Here is a 16,996-nt window from a genome sequence, read left to right on the forward strand (position 1 = left end):
TTCAGCCTGCTATAATCACCATAACTCACCTGAATGTAATGTGATTAGCAGCCTCTGCTGTGATGAGAATGAAACCCACTCACATGGCGTCTGTGACCCTTCACCCCTCATGGGCCTGGCCAGGCCTGCCTTGGCCGAGAGACAAAATGCAGAAACTGTCATGGCACCACCTGCAGTCTCTCAGGCTGGGGGAATAATTGGAAATGTTCACTTTCCAACTGGATGTGTTGATTCCTCTGTAGCCATACTATGAAAGTTCCATTCCTCCGCCTCCCTCAAGAAGCTAGTTTATTCTCATCCTGGGAGGTTTTCAAAAAGATTTTGTAGAGTCTTGCTGCAGTGCCTTCCTGCAGAAGGCAAAGTGACATTTTTAATAGAAAGATAGCAGTTCTTAAATTCCATTCGCAACACTGTCAGTAGATTAACCGCATGTTGGACATATGAAGAAGAGGTTTGGGGAATTTGATGCTTCTTTGTCTTAGACTGAAGTCAACACAGGCGTGACAAGTCCACTGAATGATAATCATTGGCAAGAATGTATAAATAACTAACCATCCTCTTTCTCTAAAAGGAATGTATTTCCTTCCAAGCTAGTTATGGGGGACGCTGTTAATCGTAAATACTATAGGGATCTGTTATTTAATTCACACAGCTTTCAGACCACAGGAAGAATCAGTCAGAATTAAGAAATTATTTCCTGACAACTAATACAGCAGGGTGAAAGTAGTAAATTTTAAATATATGAAAAAATAGGCATTTAGGGAATGTTGCTGTTTACCACACCTATACTTTTAACCAGAATGACAGCATGCAGCATGACGAGCTTAATTTTCTTTAGCACAGTACAAATTTTCTGCGTTTTTTTCTAATTACCACTTTCTACAATGCGGCTCAAATAGGAATAGACTCCCTTGGTTCAGCTCAATTTCCACAGCTTGACAGGCATTGATATCAAAATTAATTCTAAAATGAAACTTCATAAAAGGAAATCCTATTTGACAAAAGAACTATTGGGCTTGAATCACAGTTGCATTTGCATTGTGGAGTCCCATTTTTGTTCTGATTGTATATGAAATAATGCTGGAGGAGAGATTGAATACCCAGAGAGAGTTCATTTGAGGCATCCTGATGGTATCTGCCGTATGCAAGTAAAGAAGGAGACGTTTTTATGACATCTTCAGAACTTGAAGATTGAATTACAGTTTCGGTAATCATCAGCTTCCCTTCTCCAGTGTCACTTTTTGATAATATATTGCATAGAAAAGACTTATGGTTCCAGTTTTATAAGCTTGCAATAAAAATATAACAACTGTTGTATTAAATTATTTAAGTTGTAAACCATTGTGAAAAAGGAGAAAAAGTTGTATCGACACAGAGCCTGAAAAACTGATTATAATGGAGAGCAACATGTATTGTATGGATTATTCCCAAGTTTTTCCCTAGTTTAGCATATTGTAAATCTCCAAGATATCCTTCAAATCAATGTTTGGGCATGTAGCGTTCTTTTATTTGTTCATTGTTTAGAACTGTTGATGGCGAGAGAAAAACAGAACTTGTACACTTCCAGGTCACCAATTTATTTTAACAGAGTTATAGGGGCAAACAAAGTGAGAAAAAAGGTAATATAGAGAGACTTAACATTAAAAGATGCTAACTGAAAGAAACCTAAATACTAAATGAATACATTCCTTCAGAGCAGTATAGACTCTAGACATTGTCTAGTCTTTCTAGAATTTTCTTATTTTGTACTGGTTTTTATGGGCAATCAGTACGTCTACTTTCTAGCATATTACGCTATTCTGTTGCTATGTATGAAAGGTAGTAGGCTAAGAGGTTTTCTCTTCTCCAGTATTCCTCCATAGGTCTCTTAGGTCTGCCCTTCCAATGCCAGACTTCAAAACTTTTTGTCCACCCTGCCTGCTTTCCTTTGCATTTCTAGGCCCCATTTATTTCTAGGCCCCAGAGAATCTAAAAGTATTCTCTGACTTGGTCAGGATGGTGGCATTCCATGCCTCTGCACTCACACATTCCCTCTCTGCCTAAACAATTGCTGGATATTGAAACATAGCTCAAATCAGTCACACACACGTACACACACACACACACACACACACACACACACCTCTTGGCCTCCTGGAAGCAAAAAGGGATCCCCTTGACTAAATAATCAGATTTTATTTCTCTAAAGGAAATTAAAATAAGGAAGCCACATATTTCCACCTGGTAAATCAAACCACACAGAGGATGCACAATAACTGCAGGTTAACTGATCTATTACTGTTGTTCATAACAGTAATTCTGGCACTCTTACCTGCTGCTACAGATGTTGTCTCTCTCACCTAAATTCAGCAGCAGCAAACTGGCTGTATTCTCACTTTGAGAGTGGTGATGATGATAATGATAATGATGATGGTAATGATAATAATAATAATAATAATAATAATAATATAACCTGTATTTGCCAGGTACTTCATGTTAATTTATTTAATCCTCACATCCCAAATTAAATAAGTATTATTCTGGGGCACCTGGGTGGGTCAGTAGGTTGAGCATCCAACTTCAGCCCAAGTCATGATCTTGTGGTTCACGAGTTCATGCCGCACGTCAGGCTCTGTGCTGACAGCTCAGAGCCTGGAGCCTGTGGCAGATTCTGTGTCTCCCTCTCTCTTTGCCCCTCCCCAGTTCATGCTATGTCTGTCTATCTATCAAAAATAAATAAAAACATTTTTAAAATTTTTTAAAAAGAAATAAGTATTATTCTAATTCTATAGAGGAAGACACTTAAGGCTTACTCAAAATCACATAGCTAAAAAGTATCAGAATCATGATTCAAATGAAGCACATGGCATTCATGTGCTTACCAACTATACTATACCAACATGGAATGATTCAATCTCTAGGTCACTATCACCAAAGGGAAAGAGTAGGATTACAAGGAAGTGTAGCAGACCTGGTTTTCCTCTGGTTTCTACTGTTCACTCATTTGTCATACATTTGTTTTGTGCAGGTAATGCGCCAGAGTCTATCCATGGTCTGAGGATAAAAAGACAAATAACACGTGGTTACTGCTTTCATTATCCACTGGAAAGGAAAACCAGGTAAACAACTACAGTTCAATATGAAATTTTAACTGAAATGTATACGAAGTACTGTGACAGCACTGGGGAAAAAATAAAGTCCAAGGAATGCTATGTTTTCACTTAACTTGTGGGCAGCCTATCCCCAGGAGAATAGTAGATCCTCTAAGGAAGAATCCAGAATAGCTTCATCTTCAACTAAGAAGTTTTACAAAAGTGACTTCTTCCCCTTCCCTGGACTAAGAAGGAAAGCTAACTTAGCCAGATCATCTCCATCCATTTACTTGAAATCAGAGGCTCTTCTTTCTTCCTTCCACACCTAGAGCTTTATGAGCCAGGAGCGCTCAGATCAATTTGGAGCCACTCACGTCAGCAATCCGGAAATGGATGGTAACTCTCTTGGGCTACTTCCCTGACATCTGGAATCCATGAAGGTACATTGCTTGGTTTAATCAGACCCTCCTACACCTCCACTTCCAACTCCACAGTAATGAGACTTGAAATTAAGTAGCCATAGACATATAGATAACTAGTAACAAAACTACCAGTTCCCTTGGCCACTCCCTAACAGGTGATTTCCATCATCAGGACATTCCACCAAGCTGGCTTCATTGCATGGACATGGCCCAGTAGTAGAGAACCACACTGTTTCCTCCACAATAGCCAAAGAGTACCATGAGCTCCCTCTGAGAATACCTCGGAAAGCACTAGATACTTCCCATTCTTTATATCATTAAGAACCATGAACTTGAGTTCATAGTATAGCACAGATACTAGTCACTGTGTTTGGGCTTCCTAGATGCATAGTTTTGTAGAAAAAACAGAAATTGAAAATGCTCTAGTAAAGAAAAGGCAAAACTTTATAAAAGATCAAGGATAGCTAAAACCCCTTTTTTTAATCCCAAGTAGCCAAAGTTCTTTCTCTTCTAACCAAAAATGCCAAGTATCTTTGTAATCAAAGTCTGTCAATTTTTCTACCCAGACAGAACAGAAACAGGGTGTTTGGCCCCTGGCAACAAAATCTGTGGGACTACAACTAGGAAAATCTTTTTTCAAAATTTTTTTTAACATTTACTTATTTATTATTGAAAGGCAGAGAGAGTCAGAGCGTGAGCAGGGGAGGGGCAGAGGGAGACACAGAATCCAAAGCAGGCTCCAGGCTTTGAGCTGTCAGCACAGAGCCCGATGCGGGGCTCGAACTCACAAACTGCGAGATCATGACCTGAGCCGAAGTCAGATGCTTAACTGACTGAGCCACCCAGGCACCCCTATAACTAGGAAAATCTTAATAACAAGGTTGCCTGACTCATCTTGAATAAAGAAAGCTGTCAGGAGCTTCTGATAGACTGAGGGCTGCAACAAAGAGGATCTCCAAAGGGTTTCCTAGACCTAATAATAAGATCAGGTGGCCAAAGATCAGGGCATCTGTACTAGCCAGCATATCACTATGGATGCCCAGGTTGAGATGAAAAGCTTCCTAAAGACTATGAGCAGGTGAAGGATAATCATCTAACACAAGAGCTGTAGGGAACAGTATTTCTTCAGGGAAGCCGGCCTGGACCTGGAGTTTTTATGCAATAAAAGAATGTTATAACCTGCACTACAGAAAAGACCTGAAAGGCAAACAAAGAAAGGAGATACATATATATATAATCTCTAGAAAAGAAACATTTCTACAGTTTATTCTACAAAATATATATATATGTAATAGTTTGGGACAACCAATCAGAGATCAACTGGTTAGGTTTGCAGGGAAATGTCATACAGAGATAAATATTCTATAACTGGATACAGCAGGCCTTGAAGACAGCAATTAGTATTGCTTACCATAGGAGATCATAAATATGGACTCATCTATGAATAATAACTAGGACTGCTGATAATGTAGTAACTTTTCCCTTACTTATACCCTCAGACTGTAAGTGATAACGTCTTTGAACATAAGGGACAATGAATCTATGCAAGAGATTTAGTTGAAAGGACTGGTTTGTTTCACACCAGCTGTCAGATAGGCCTCTCAAAACTCCTGTAAGTATTGGAAATAGTGACCTGAGGGGGAAAGGCTCATAGCCCAGGAACTGATCCCTTGAGCCATCCAGATCTCAATCCCTGACGATTTTGATTAATCCATGCTGACAAACCAGATTTGGATCAATAGAAATTATCTGTAACAAGAAACTAATTGTGTATTTAGTAAGTTTAGTGCCATTTTTGGTGGCTTCAAATTTATATGGAAAAGACCTTATTGACTTTTGAAATCAAAATTCATACCATTTTAAGGTAATATTGCCTTGGGTTATAATAAATTACAGTGTTCTACTTTCTCTCTTGGGTAATGTATGGTCTGAAGGCATCTAATCTGTTTACTCTTAGCCTATGAATATTCTTTAATTGTTATTTATGGAGACTTCGGATCTATTTACATAATGTAAAAAGCACAGAACATGTACCTCTTATGCTACTTTCATACACCATCCCTGTTTAAATGAAGCAGCAAATCACAGCCAATTTCAAGCCACGTTACAATCTCAGCTCAAATTATGCCATGGCTTAATAGTAAAAAGATGTCCCTAAAGTTGCATCATCTTCGGGATACAGGAGACCTCAGGTGTTAGAGAGCTACTGTGAGGCAAAGTAGATGAACCAATGAACCAGTGTTGAATTTATATTGTACTTTTCACACAGGAAGATTATCTAGGCCTTCAGTACACCTATACGTGAAGCCATGTGTGACGTCTAACTCTTTTCACTTGATTTCCTTATGGACCATTTTCCTGGAGAGGAAGATGGGAAATTTCAGCCAGCCACAAATGGACTGAGACCCGCCAGTCTCATTTCACATGGAGCAGGTGTCCCAGACAGAGTTTGACGCCAAGCCACAAAAGTGAAACAAAGAAAATGCTGTTAGGGCTAAACAGATGGCCCTTCATGGGAGCTGTGTCATCAGCTTAAACTGGGTTTGTCTTAGTATCTAGGGGCAAGCCTTGCCTCATAATTCTTTGCAATTTAATGTTATTGAAATCATCTTTTGGGGCACCAGGGTGACTCAGTCAGTAGAGCGTCTGACTCTTGACTTCAGCTCAGGTCATGATCTCACAGTTTGTGATTTCGAGCCCCACACAGGGCTCTGCACTGTCAGTGCTTGGGATCCTCTCTCTTTCGCTCTCTGCCCCTCCCCCACACTCACTCACTCTCTCTCTCAAAATAAGTAAAGTTTAAAAAAAAATCATCTTTTTAGCAGAAACTGCTAACATATCTAATAAAAGGAACTGACTAATCATTCTACCTTCATGGGCAAAAAAAGTTAAGAGGCCAGGGCGTGAGGTCACAGGTCTATGAGGGAACACTGCAAGGTCTGTACTTTATCAAATGCAGAAACTCCAAGAAAGCTTCACCTCTTAACCAGGTTGCTCTTTTTGAGGCCAAAAACAGAATTGCTCAAGCCATTCTCTGCCTTAAATGGATAAAAAACACTTCTGAATATTCACTAGTATCCTCTAGCGTACCTGCATTTGTTATATTAAGGATTTCCAGCAGACTATTAGTGTTTGTTCTGAATAGCGGTACCACTGTACCAAGCACATGTAGGGCAAGAGGTGAAAGGGTAAAAAGCCCTTGTTTAATAGAATTTACATGCTGTGTGACTCTAAATTGTTTAGCTGCCTGATAGAATTTTTATAAAGCCTAAAATAAATATCCATAAACTTAACAGATATGAAGGAGAACTAAGAAGCTGCTGCTTGTTTTATTTCTTCAAAGGTCACACTTTTTTTCCTATGACATAACAGTAAATAGCATGATAAAATACCTCCAATATATCATAAATTATGGAAAATAACCATTGACTTTTCAGGATAGTTTGGGGTATAAATACTTTGAGATTAATGTTATAAGTGCTTTTCAAATACAAACAAGAAATATTGCCAAACTCATAATTGTTCAAATAAATCATAAATATGATATAAATTAAAAATTAGATGGATGTTAGTCACACTTAGAAAAATGGCTCTAGAATAGTCCAATTTACTCATAAAATACATTGGGTTGAAATTATATAAATTTGAAAACCATTGGCGGTGGACCCAGGACTACTATTCATAATCTGAAAATCTGTTTGATTTTGTCCTCTGTTTGTCTCCAGATTATAAATCGTCTGGTTCAAGGGCCCCACCTTATAAATTCAAATAATTCTTCAGCCCACTAATATATTTACCAACTATCCTACTGTCATTTAAAAGAAATGATGAAGTAGAAGCAACTTTAAAAAGATACAATAGCCGTATCCTAGGCCCTCTTCAGAATATTTATTCTCTAATCTAAGTCTCAATTCCTGTGTGTCATCCACATATAGCATATCTCTAGTTAAATTTTCCTTAATATCTGAAGCATTATACACCAGGAGCAAGCAGTCTATGATCCACAACCAATTCTGGGCCAGCTGCTTGGTTTTTTTGTAAATAAAGTTTTATTGAAACTCACCTACACGTATTGTCTATGACCTTTTTTGCCCTACAATGATGCCGTTGAATAGTAGCAGCAGAGACCATATAGCCCACAAAGCAAAAGGTATTTACTATCTGGCCCTTTACAGGTTTACAAAAAAATTGTCTACCTGTTATAAACACAAAAGAGAACTTAGGACCATTTCCCCCCAAAAATGGGGCCTCCTCACAGTTCCTACTATTTGGGGACACAACATGATATGTTCACATTCTTGGATACCCTGCATTCTAGTTACATATTACTGCATAACACAATACTCCAAAACATAATGACTTAAAACAACCACCATTGTATTATATCTCATGATTCTGCAGATCAAAAACTTGGGCAAGTCTCAACTGAGCAATTGTTCTGCTTCGTGTGGCACTAATTAGAGTCACTCATTGGAATTTAACTGGCAGCTGGCTTGTCTGGAGGGCTCAGTGGTGTCAGGACCTCTCTGCATGGCCACTTCGGTAGGGTGGTTGAACTTCTTACATTGCAATTCAGGGTTCCAAGGTACCAGTCTGCCAGTCTTTTCTTAAAGGCTAGTCCCAGAACTGGTACAGCATCAATTCATCTATAGGCCAGCCCAGATCCAAGGGGAAAAGAAATATACCCCACCTCTCAAGGAGAGGAATGTCAAAGAGTTTGTGGCCACCTTTAATCTCCTACCTCCTAACTTGTTTCTTTGCCTCAAATCTTTTTCCAAACTCTGGCCAGATATTCCTAAAATACCAATTTCATTATGTCTCTTTCCTTCCCCAAAACCTCAAATGACTATCTCTTGCCTGTTTGGTTTAAACTCCTCTCCTTAGGTTTTAAAAACCTATTATATAATAAGAATCTAACATTATTTTGTATTAGTCTCTTTGCTGATATTAGCTGGTTTTCTCTTATAAATATTCCTTCCTTCACCTACTCTGTTCTGTATTATACAGATTGACTCCTGCAGAGAATTTTTTTTCCCTAGGCTTCTTGTCAGCTTCTGTCTGGACTTAGCCCATGGGAGATACTGCCAGGTGATGGGGGAGGAGAGGCAGGCAGAAAGAAGCCAGGTTTCAAGAGTTCTCCTCTCTCTCAGCTTCATGTAGATCTCTAGCACTAACTGCATTTGTATTTCTCCATTGTTCTAGCACCCACTGGCCACGCCTTCTCTAGTTCCATCCTCCACTGGGTGGTCCTGGTCTCTGAGCTCCCGAGACCCTACCTTCTCCCTTGTTCTTTCAACCCAAGTGTTATTGGCAGTTACCTGAAGTTGCCAATATTTCATTGCCACACTGTCTCCTGTTGGTCATCTCAGGTCATCACCTGTAAAATCAGTTCCTAGTTTTAAATTTTTTCTATGTTAAATACCTAAAGTGGTTTCTAGTCTCCCGATCAGACCCCAAGAGATACACTCTTCAACACAAAGCATCCACTCAAGGCAGGATAATTTCCTACCTCATCTTCCACCCTCCATGTTCCTGCCACTGTGCTTTAGGCTCGGACATCTGGCCTCATTCTTCAAAGCCAGCTCAAGCTCTGTCTTCCTCAGAAAGCCTTCCAATATCACTCTAGTGTTTGGTCCTCCAACTCCATCATTCCTTGGTGACTTCCAATGTGTGCATCTTCCCAGTTTGTAGTCTGTTGAGGATGCTTCTGCTGTTTCCTGGTCCTTGGAGTTCCCAGCACAATGTCAGTGCACAGTAAGCACTCAATACCTGTTGCCCCAATTAATTGGCTTTCACTTATAACTTATTTGTTGAAAATAATATATTATAGGTCTGACTAATTTCTATCAAAGCTAAGATAGTCTGCACTCTTGAATAGCACCCTAACTAAATTTAGGAGTGCTTTTCTGTTTAGTGCTACTATTGCCTTTCACCAGTCTGGATGAACATGGTAGAATGGATAGAGACAAGCATTTGGGAGTGGGGGTAAGACATGGGGTATAACTCAACATCCTATATGAAGTAGATACCAAATAAATATTAAATGAAAAGGATAAGCCCATGACTGATGGATTTGTGTGGAGGAACCAATGAATGAAAATTTTAAACATGGCACAGTCCTTTGGGCCCTTTTATAAAGCACAATTAATTTTGGTATTAAAGGGCATGTATAATTTAATTTATAGCTCTTTAAATAAAATCATATTAAAGAGGAGGAAGTGCCATAAGAAGTAGGTATAATTAGTTAATTTAAGATTCAGCCTCTAAACTACGTCCCACATTTCTTATACCCTGAATCCATATTTTGTTTATTTTGTTTCTCTGGCTCTGTAACAGTGGTGGAAATATAAAGGGTATTCAATAAATACCTTAATTGTTTGAAACTATTTCCTTGCTATGATAGTATTCTATATGCTCTAAAACCAAATTAAATAGATGACGTTCCTACCTTCTAGGTGCACAATCGCCTTATGAAAGGGACTATTTCAGACAAAACTGTTCCACCGGGGCATTCTATTTTGCCAAATAAATTACAAATGCAAGCGTGCTCTAGAATTTACTGCTTTAGGGCCAAAAACAGTGTATCTATTTTAGACCAGAACATGGCCCAGTTTGAGTTCTTAAGATTTGGCATGACCTAACTCAGCTTCTGGTACTCCAAGATGACATCAAAAGGAGCCCCACTTTCTCCTGCAAAAAAAGTCTAATGTCTGGCTAATTTTGAAAATGAATTTCTCCCCCACTGCTGTTCGTAACCACAGAGACAGCCATTTGAATGCTTTACAAAAAAAAAAAAAAGGCCTCAAGCCTCCTCATGTTTCACCTTTTCATTGCACTGACGATCATTTAGAGGGCAGACTTGTTCCAGACAGCTTTAATTAAACTGTACCAAGGACGCAGATAGATGTCAATGGAAATGATCCATAACATGAGGCTAAGCATGTATTTAACAGTGTTCCATCCAGTTCAATCACCTTCTAGCATTTCAGTGGCTTTATATTCATGTAGCAAAGACTGAACGTGTGTATGTGTTTTTTTTAATCCATCCCATTAGTGACCATATGCTTGGGCTTCGATGGATACGAGAACTGTCTGCAATCTGCCAGGGATTTAGGGACATCAATAATTTGTGAATAGTCATGTTGGTACTGGTCGAAGGGTTAAGTGCTCTGCACACCAGGGGCACCTCTTTTGGGATTTGAACTCTTAGTTGACTGTTAGGAACCTTATCCCCTGTGAGGTTCCTACTACATGCTGCTTGTCAGATGCATCCAGCTGTATGTAACTGGGAAGCATTATTAGCTCTGGGATTTAAAGATCTGTGTTAATACTGATAGAATGGTGTCTTTGAGTTAAGAAGCATGGAGAGTATATTGTAGCAAACTCAAAGAGGTTTTCATGTTCCATATTAAGCTTATGGTCTTTCTTTTTTCTTATTCTTTCATACATTCCTTGTGAATAGATAACAAGGCATCCTTTTGAGAAAGAGTTCATAATTGAAATTTGTTCCTACAATTTGCTGGTAAATTAGATTGCATCAGTCTAAGTGGAAAGATAAATGTCTCCTTAAAATAAGAGAAATTTTGTCATGAAAAGCTTTGCTTCCCATTCCCATACCCAGAGGGTGAGAAACAGGTAATGTGAATGATTTTTGAAACTTAACTCATTTTAATGGTCTTGCATGAAGATTTCTCAAATACAGTTGCTTTAATACCGACAGCAACAGAGATCATATCAAATCTTTTGCATTATATGCTAGCCTGTAACTTCATGTATAACTAAGCCTTGTTGGACTGGCTCACTATTGTAGCCCCTGAACTTGACACAGTGCCTCACAGACAGTATTTAATAAATATTTGTTGTATGAAAGGATGGATGGATGGATGGATGGATGGATGGATGGATGGATGGATGGAAGAGAGCAAGGCAGAAGGGAAGGAAACACTTGGGAAAACAGTTTGTCAGCCTGACCTGCATGTAAGTAGTTGCTCTCTAATATTTTCTAGAAGCTGTCTTGGATCTGGGAGTGATGTTTAACAATAAAACATGTTTCAACAGTTTTAATGGATATGGATTTCAGAGCTAACTTACATTATTATGACCTCTTAATAATAGTAGCACTTAGTTTCCTTGTTGGGTAAACGGTAAGAATAATTATGTTGTGATGACAGATTTCCATGAGATTATGCTTTTTCTACCACGTATCTAGACATGGTTTTGTTTTAGTATAACTGAATACTCCCGTAGTGTCTTGTGGTTTCATTAAGGAGGATAATGATTATTAAGCAAAAGTATCTTTAGTTTTTCTCTCCTTAAATATCTCACTGATCTTAAAGGTAAAGATAGTTTGTCTATTTGTAGTTGATATTCTATGTGTGTTTGTTTCCAGTAATTTCAGCCTTCTTACCCTGGAGTAGTTTTACCCATCCCTTAATTGTCCCTAGCTGATGTCTAGAAGGTCTTTTTAAACTTCTTAACTGCACAATGAGGCCTCAGTGGACACCTAGATTGTGTCTGCTTGGGAAAATGCCAAGCACTAATGAGTATTTTGTTTAATGTAATGGAAACTGAAAGTGCACGGCTTCTTCCTTGACTGATCAATGCCCACTTCTGTTGTTTGAATGTATCTATACATTCTAAATTCTAGAAGAAAGGTCACAGAGGGCAGAGCACTTAGTGTCTGCCCAGGAAGGACTTGAAGATTCAGAATTGTGTTTATATGGGGCTCAAGAGGGAGAAAGTACTTGAGTTAGCACTCAGCTCCTCTTCTCTGTTCAGATAGCCATCCTTTCTCTCAAGCCCATAATCTTAAAGTTTTTCATGTTAGTTTTAAAGTTTTACATTAACTTAAGAAAATAATAAGGGATTTATTTCTATGTAATTATCTTTTTATTTCATCATCGTTTTGTTATTATTAAAAAATTGGCATATATTTACTTTATTGTTTGCCTTTTCCCAAGTTCAATCCTAATGTGTCCAACACAAATTTTGAAATAAATACTTAAAAACTATTTCTTAGTTACATTAAAAGTCAGATTTGCTGGAAAACCAAACCTTAACAATTCAGTAGGCCAATATGATCGAGTATGTTTGAGTGAAGCATAATGATTTCCATGTGGTACTAATGTTCCACACACAACTAAGTGCAAAGTGTAGAGGTTGTTTCTGAGATTTCATTGAACCATATCTGGCTGAATAGATACAGAGCTCCCTTTGGTAGTATTTGTAATTCGTAGCCTACTTGAATGTGCTAGATAATTTTCAAAAAAGTAAAGATTCCATTTAAAACTTAAAAGAGATTTACCTCTCGTCTAAAGCTTCTAGGTTTAGAGATTTCATAAACGTTCTATGGGGATGGTGAGAAAAGATAGGATTTGAATGTGGAGAGTGGAGATAATCTAATTCCTCAACTTTGAGTGTAATGACGCACAAGCCATCGTCTTGCTTCAATCATACTATCTCATGCCTTTGGAGACTCTGGAACTATGCAAGCGTCCCCAAATTAGAGTTTATAAAAGAAACCTTGCCTGACCCTTAATAATTGTTACTTTACCGAAACACTGTAATACCTAAACTAAGTTGCTTATTACACTAAACATGAAGTCCTTTGACCCTTAAGGTTCAATATTGATCAGCCCTACTTCTGTCAATACTTGCCTCTAGTGTCAACAATTTTCAGTGTGGAAGAAATTCAGGAATGGATAGTCTTCTTAATCCACAAACACTCCAAATATTTAATTCCTATGCATTACACTTTCTGTCCAGTTAAATAATTTGCTTATTTCTTCTGTACTCCTAATTAATAATTAGAGACTGGGTATCATTGTCAGTATATCATGAAATGTCATTACAATAAGAAGTTAGCTATAAATGATCCCTATATTAAGTACAGGATTCATGTAACAATCCTAACTAATAAAATGTTACTCTAAAGGAGACTTAAAGCAAATGCACCACAAATTCAACAAAAGTGGCTGAGCTATTTTTTAATCCTGAGATCTTGGGGGGGAAAGGCTTTTAAAAGGAATATTCAAGTGCTTTGCCCTTGGATAATGTAAGAGCAGGTTCATTTTTTTTCTTGAGCTGTGGTATTTTTCAGATTGTCAAATGTGTATCAAAGAGTTATTCTCTTGGCAAGTTTTATGAATTTTAGTTCCGTTTTCTTGACAATTTAAAATTCAATTATCCAATTATAACTAAAGGTCATTAGTCTAATGTGGTAACTTCATGACAGTTTCAGTTACAAGAGGATTTCTTAGTTTAGAGAAGAAATTCTCCCATATGAGAAATTTTTATTGTACTTACAAGTTGAATGATACTTGAAAATATTTTTGTTTTCTTCTTGTGCTTGTATTACTTAATCAAAACATATACTTAATATTTTTTCTAATTCCATATTTATAACATACAGTATCCCATGCTTCGTGTCTATATTAACATTATCAAATTAACAGCAAATAACAATGCTGATTTTTATCATCATTAGATTTTGTCTTAAATATTTCTTTAGGGTTGCTTTCCTGTTGTATTTTAAATAACTTTAACCCGAACATCACTTCCAGGTCTGAGGAAAGGCATTTTCATTTCAATCATATTACAAGTAGAATTTCTGCTAAGATTACAAACCAGAAAAGTTAGAGACCTAATATTTTAACATTAGTTCCATTTGGTATGATAATGGAGAACTCCTCAGGCAAAACATACCACAGAACCAGAAACAATGGATGCTTGCTGGCTGTCAGACCTGTACAAGATACGAGAGTCTTTATTCCTATCCTACCCCCAAGAAACTGACTTTGCAGTGGTAGATAAATGTATTCAACAGCTATTGATCGTGCACCTGCTGTGTACAAGGTCAACAGTGAAAATGCATCATTTTTCCGTTTTTGCATTTTAGAGTTCAAGACATTGCTGTAAGCAGAGATGGATAAGATGTTACCCACACTGGTTCTGGCCCCTGTGATCCATTTACCCTGAGGAGAAATTATCCAGGTAGGATGCTGGCTTAGCACCTAGACCGCCAAACAAAGATTCTACCACTCAGCGTGAGGAGTAAGCTTTTACACTAACTGTCCTCTGCACCATTCTGATGAGATCGGGCACATTCAGGGTGGTATGGCCATAGACCTCAGCACTATTCTGAAATGTCTTTATCTTACCGGTGCAAAGCTGGCCTAAAGATTTTAATACCAAAGTTCACAGTTAGGCAATAAGACCCAAAGTAAACTTTTCTATCTAGGTATAAACATGTGTTTTGCTTCAAGGGTTCAAAAATACTTCCTATTAACACAAACTCCCTTGAACTGTTAGCTCCCTGCTACAGCTATGTAAGTCAGATCCTTCTGAGCTACTTGAAATGTAAATGGACTGATTTTTCTGGTTGTGGTTTACCAATTATGTCAGCACCATCATTTCTTGTCCGCCGACCAGAGAAATTGTAGCTGTAGATGAGAATGGTATCTGACATTCTGTATGGCTTCCCTTATCAACTCACTTTTAGGGCCCCACATTTAGCAGAGAAAGCTCTTTTCTATATAGCAGGTTGTTATATTTATCCACCATTGTGCTAAACACCCATTTCACCCAGACCATCTCATTCAATCCTCACAGTGATCCTCAAAGTTACAAAGAGGCTCAAATGACTCAGACAGGTCATTACAAACTAAAGAAACAGCATTTGATCCAGGGTCATCTGACACCAGAGCTCTTATTGTTAATCACTTCATTTATCCTCCTTCTCTAAGAATTGTCTTTCCATAATTAAAATTAGATAACAAATGTTTAAAACTCTTTTACAAGAGTGAACTCTGAGAACTTAAAAACTAACTCTTGATCAAAATGGAAGCTTTTTATTAGTGTCCTAAAGATAGAGCTAGAGATCAGAGGCATGTATATTTACTTCCAATTTACAAGTTGGTATGTAGGAACAGAAAACATGGTGATGAAAGACTATTTCTGCCTTTTTACACATTAGGCCATTCTTCCACCATCTAATTGTTCCGATGCATATTCTGCAGTGTCCTTCAGCTTCCCCACCATAGTCAAAAGGTTCTGGACAGCTATTTGAGTATATATGATGAGGTCTACTTGGAATAAAGAGTGAATGTGATTTTTCTTTTTTCCCTGCGATATATAAGCATGAATCAATAAAGGATACTCTTGAAATTTCTCCAAGGAATGGCATGCATTTCCAATTAATCTCATAACTTGTCTTTAACTGTTTGGCTATGTTCCATAATTGGTAGGTGTTATTTTAATTCAGATACAAAAAAAGAGAGAGGGAAAGGGAGAATGGCCAGGCCAAAGAATGGGGTATACATGAGCTTTTAGACACATTCTACTCACCCAGTCAATCAATGTTTTTTGAGACCCCGATACATTTGGCTGATCTCTGTGAGTGAACCCTATTGTCAGTTCTTAACCAAATTATAAAAACGACTTGCCTTATAAGATTTATCAAATTGGTGGCAAAGCTTGCTCAGGGTCCAGGACATCAGGGTTACTGCTTACCTTTCAAGGGTGAGTGTCAGTGGAAAATCACTTAACCCTCTAGAAAAGATGGCTTTTAAGGAAAAAATTTGGCTGACAGAACCCTGGTAGACAGGGAGAGAGGAGGACTTGAAGTTTGGGTGAAGGTTCACAATGAATGCAAGAAAAATGGATCAGAGTGGAAAGTAAAGAAATGTTGAGAGAATAAAACCAATGCATCTTCCTTCACTATTGCCTCCATGAGAGCACCCAAATCCCTTCACACAGCACTCAAGGCCCTCTACAAGCTGATGCCAACCTTCTCCGCAAGTCTGAGAGCACTTCACCTGTGTTTTCTGTCCCGCCATCTCACCGCGGGCTTTCTCCCAGCGACATGGAGCACTTTCACATGTAGGTGCCCTGGAATGTGCTTCCTACTCAGCCCCCACCTCATCTGCCTGGCAAAGTCTTACTCAGTTTTTGAGTCTGTATATGCCACTCTCTTTTCGTGAATACATTGTAAACTCTCCTCTCCCCCACCTCCACTCCCCACACCCAACAAGCAGAAGTAATTGCCTTCTCCCTAAGTTTCTCTAGCTCTTTCATTATCTGCCATATCATGTTGCCATCTGCTGGGAATCAAAAAGCCTATCTTATTCACCTTACTATACCAAGCACATAGTCATCATTGAATACATTTTTATTGACATGTGTTGCTTTTGGGTGTCCAGGCTGGCTTCCACTTCCCAGCTCCTCCGTGATACCCCCCTTAATAATAATGATGATAACTAGCATTGTTAAAGTACTCCATAAATCACCAAGCAAATTCAAACCCGTGTTCTAAATACTGCAGACTTGGTGCCTTAAATAGCAGAAATTTGTTTTCTTACAGTTCTGGAGGCTAGGAATCCAAGATCAAGTTGTCAGCAGGTAGGTTTCTTCTGAGGTCTCTCTCCTTGGCTTGCAGATGGCCACCTTCTCACCTCTTCACATAATGGCCCCTCAGTCTGGGTTGTCTGGGTCCTAATCTCCTCT

The 16,996-nt window shown here is 38.3% G+C and overlaps 1 long non-coding RNA gene across 1 annotated transcript; it reads left to right on the forward strand.

Annotated features, from left to right (window-relative positions):
• Positions 1-3,003: 3,003 nt before the first annotated feature.
• On the forward strand, positions 3,004-14,785 carry LOC122467852. The gene is made up of 3 exons (XR_006293095.1): positions 3,004-3,098; positions 3,403-3,511; positions 14,391-14,785. It is a non-coding gene; the product is annotated as an uncharacterized LOC122467852 (long non-coding RNA).
• The last annotated feature ends 2,211 nt before the right edge of the window (positions 14,786-16,996 follow it).

The sequence above is a fragment of the Prionailurus bengalensis genome, chromosome B3, assembly GCF_016509475.1.
Source record: "Prionailurus bengalensis isolate Pbe53 chromosome B3, Fcat_Pben_1.1_paternal_pri, whole genome shotgun sequence".
Classification (NCBI taxonomy): domain Eukaryota; kingdom Metazoa; phylum Chordata; class Mammalia; order Carnivora; family Felidae; genus Prionailurus; species Prionailurus bengalensis.